This window comes from Triticum dicoccoides, chromosome 4B (assembly GCF_002162155.2).
Source record: "Triticum dicoccoides isolate Atlit2015 ecotype Zavitan chromosome 4B, WEW_v2.0, whole genome shotgun sequence".
Lineage (NCBI taxonomy): Eukaryota > Viridiplantae > Streptophyta > Magnoliopsida > Poales > Poaceae > Triticum > Triticum dicoccoides.
The window spans coordinates 432472404-432476726 of record NC_041387.1 but is presented as its reverse complement, the minus strand read 5'-3'; the positions used below and the strand labels follow the sequence as shown (position 1 = coordinate 432476726).

The 4323-nt window shown below is 43.2% G+C and overlaps 1 long non-coding RNA gene across 2 annotated transcripts in view; it reads left to right on the top strand.

The window, feature by feature from the left end:
• Positions 1–1836: 1836 nt before the first annotated feature.
• LOC119290704 overlaps positions 1837–4323 on the top strand; it is a 6883-nt gene continuing 4396 nt past the window's right edge. Inside the window, exons 1-2 of one of the 2 annotated variants that reach the window (XR_005141985.1) lie at positions 1837–2120; positions 3265–3398. This is a non-coding gene — a long non-coding RNA (uncharacterized LOC119290704). The remainder of the gene's footprint in view (positions 2121–3264; positions 3399–4323) is intronic. The other variant, XR_005141986.1, reaches the window with a different exon arrangement.

Below are 4323 nucleotides of genomic sequence, written 5' to 3'. Positions count from 1 at the left end.
AATAATAATGATGAAGATCTAAAAGTGATTGATGTGTCCCCTATTAAATCTTTGTTTTGCAATATGAATCTTTATAACGATGGGACTGGAGATGAGTCAACTTTAGTTAAAAGGTGTCCCAATGATTCGGAGTTTTTAGATCTTGATGCAAAATTTGGTAAAAGTGGGATTGGAGAGGTCAAAACTTTACATAGCAATGAACCCACTATTTTGGATCTCAAGGAATTTAATTATGATAATTGTTCTTTAATATATTGTATTTCCTTGTTGCAATCCGTGTTAAATTCTCCTCATGCTTATAGTCAAAATAAAGCTTTTACCAAACATATCGTTGATGCTTTGATGCAATCTTATGAAGAAAAACTTGAATTAGAAGTTTCTATCCCTAGAAAACTTTATGATGAGTGGAAACCTACTATTAAAATTAAAATTCAAGATCATGAATGCTATGCTTTGTGTGATTTGGGTGCTAGTGGTTCCACGATTCCAAAAACTTTATGTGATGTGCTAGGTTTCAGTGAATTTGATGATTGCTCTTTAAACTTGCACCTTGCGGATTTCACCATTAAGAAACCTATGGGAAGGATTAATGATGTTCTTATTGTTGCAAATAGGAATTATGTGCCCGTAGATTTTATCGTTCTTAATATAGATTGCAATCTTTCATGTCCTATTATTCTTGGTAGACCTTTCCTTAGAACGATTGGGGCAATTATTGATATGAAGGAAGGAAATATTAGATTCTAATTTTCATTAAGGAAAGGCATGGAACACTTTCCTAGAAAGAAAATCAAATTACCTTATGAATCTATTATGAGAGCCACTTATGAATTGAATACCAAAGATGACAATACTTAGATCTATTCTCGATTTTATGCCTAGCTAGGGGCGTTAAACGATAGCGCTTGTTCGAAGGCAACCCAATTTTATTTTTATTCTTTACTTTTTGCTCCTGTTTAGTATTAAATAATTAATCTAGCTTCTGGTTAGATGAGGTTTTTTGTTTTAATTAGGGTTTGTGCCAAGTAGAACCTTGGATGATAGTTAATTTGATCTTGCTGAAAAACAGAAACTTTTACACGCATGAGAATAATTTTATTAAATCACAGAAACGTCCCCCCCATGCACATCAAATTTATTTTCTAACTTTTTGGCTGTAGATGCAAAGGAGCAGTGATACGGTAAAAGAAAGTGTAACGTTTGTTTAATAACAGAATAGAGTTGGTTGGGTGTTTGTGAGAAGCAGAATGCACATAGCAGGTGCAAGGATCGAGTCCCACTGCTGCGTCTTTTGTTGCGAAGAATTAAAAGCGGGGAAGGTGCTACAAATGATTGCTCATCATCTCTTTATATAGGGTAGGAGGTCAAAAGATTCGCACGCAGCCGCCGCCACCCTTTGTGGTGGACCCGGTTTCCCAACAGTACTGTAGTTACCCCTAACAAATTATAGTACTGTAGTTTTTTTCCGTTTGAAGCTAGTTCCCACATGCTCCCTCCGCCCAGAAGTCTAGAAGAACATTCGAGACATTTCAACGGGCAGACGTCCGTCTGCCCCTCGCCGGCCTCCGCTGCCAAATACTGATCGCACCATCTGCTCTGCAAGTCTCGCCTCCTCCCTCCTCTCCTTCACGCGACGACTCTAAGAACCCTTGCTGGCCAAGAAAGTAGTCAGGGCATTCCGACGAACAGCTGGTGGGCATCCGTCTGCCCCTCGCTGGTCACCTCTGCCAACAAGAGAAGAGCACGCCGTCTTCCTCGACGCCGGTCGCTCCGCTTGTAAGTTCCGCTTCTTCCTTGTCCTCCTTCTCCTCCTCGTGAAGCACTTAGTAATGCACGGCTGAGACAGCTGTAACCTCTCTGTTAGTCTAAACCGCGACGGCCACCCCGGAGCCCTTCCCCCGAGCTCTCCGCGCGCCCGTCGCACGGCGGACCTCGCTTACCCCTGGGGTCGCGTGGCGCGGCGCCCGCCTCCGCACTCCTCCGGCGCCGTACCGCGCGACCGCTCCCCCGTCGACTTCGCGCGGCGCGCCGCCCGAGGTCTCCTTCATCCCGCCGCTGCCCCGTACGCTGTGAGGGCTCCCACGCGCGGTCACCCTCCATCTGCACCCTGAGTCCTAACGGTGCGCTCTCAAAACAAAACCCTCGGAAGCACACCCTTTTTATCATGCTCTGCTCAGTGGCAGGAATTACTAAAAAAAAGTTTGGATCAGTTGCGTGAGTCAAACTTGTTTTCAGAAATTTGACTATCAGGAAAACTCATCCAGTTTTCCAGTTCTGTTTTGTCTTTTCAATGGGGACCACTAGTTGAGAATAAACTGATTCGTCAATGTCTTCGCACTGGAAAACAACAGTTTTATATGATTACATCACATAGCTTATCTATGTTTGGTAATTTGATGTTCTAGACCGAGTTCGGATTCGATACTTGCAATAATACTACGTTGCATGCTGAGAATTGTTTACCACAGTTTTTGTCGGTGTTTTGTGGTACATCTGGACCAATCACCCTAGAGGTGGCTAGTAATGTGCATGAGATAGATGCAATTCATATTTGATACTTGCAGTAACACTAAATTGCATGTTCAGAAGTGCACCTAACATGCATCAGATAATAAACAAGATCTCCTAGGTGTGATTGATGTGGTCACGAACTGACTCATGGTGGCTTGTGGTCCGAAGTGCACCTCTTCTTCTGCCTTTATGATAGAGTTGTTTGGTTTCAAGCCTATCTTAGGCTGAAAAACAGATGATGATAATTCTGAAATTCTGTTACAAATATTGAATTTGCCTTCTACTTGCTGTGTGATATCCAATTAAGAATACAAACACTTCTGTTCACACTGAAAATGAAAGCCTAGGCATTCATATCCAGGTCTAGCATCCTCTTCTTATGATTATATTAAATGTATTTTGGTCGTTTTCCACTTTAACATTACCCAATGTATGAAATGAAATCATGCATGAAGAGGGAATATGCATGTAAATAGACATATGGTTCATGGTAGTCAATGTTATTTGAGACGTGCCTTGGTTAATGATTTGATTAAATCTTGAGTTCTAATATGTTATGAATTCACATGATTCGTTTTGTTCTACTCAATGGTCATTTGGTTCATGAACACAATGATATTACGTAAAATGGAGGATAAGTGTTTTTTTTTTGCTCTTGCGATGTGTTGTCATAACAATGCTGCTCCATTGCTTGCATTCCTTAAAAAACGATTATATTCTTTAACTTCTGGTATTGTCATTGACTTGTTGCAGCAATCGAGATAATGGATGATTTAGATTGCCCAGCAGACGATTTCGACTTTTGTCGAATGTGCGAGCTCCCGATGTATCAAAAAGATGACCCCAAAAAGTTCATGGTCTTTGCATGCCGTTAGTGTGGACTTGAGGTAATTTATTGCTGATACCAGCCTCCAACTTGTGGCACCTCCAGCCTACTCATGGCATGAATGCGACCATGAAATTTTTTGTGTCATGAGTTTCTTTAGGTTGATCATAGTGTGAGTAACTTAGACTAGTAACATGCATATGTTATTAGTCTATGGTACTAACATGCATATGTTATTAGTCTATGTTAATACTTTCATAGTGGGTAGTGTCATATTTGTGATAACATAGAGAGCTTCATTTATAACTTTGTAGAGTAATGTTTCATTGGGAAGCTTTATGTGATAGTATACTCCATTTGTCTTTCTCCTCCTTAATTACTTGCCACATCATCTTTTTTGCCTATGTGGCATGCATGTTGCTACCTATGTTACTTCCACTATGAGTAGTCTTTTTTTTTTTTGCGATAGAACACTATGAGTAGTCTTAGATGCACTTGAAAAGGTTCATGGCCTTTGCAATGCCACCTTCCAGCTCACCCCGGCCTACCCTGCCTCCAACTTGCGCCACCTCCAGCCTGCAGTGCTCCTCCTCCGAACCGTGCCACCGCACTTGCCTCCTGCTGTCACTGCACCTCCAGCTGGCACTACTGCGGCCTACTCCGTCCGTGGCTCCAGCCACAGCCGCCGTGCCACGTCTCCAGTCTCAACCCTTGATTTGCTGCCACACCTCCAACCTGGTGTGGCCCTATCCCTCCTGCCATCCCCATATCCAACTGCATCCACGACAAGCGGATGACAGGAGGGGCATGGCAGACCGTCTGGGAGTGCTGCAGCGGGCCAATGGTGGCGGTTGTAGGCAAGGGCGGAGCATATGCCGACGCCCTGCTGGAGGAGTGGCAGCGGTGCAGGTTCCAGGTGGGCGGGCTTGTAATTAGATAGGCTGGAAGCAGGGCGGCGTGTTTGGAACCGCTTGTCACCATCAAGC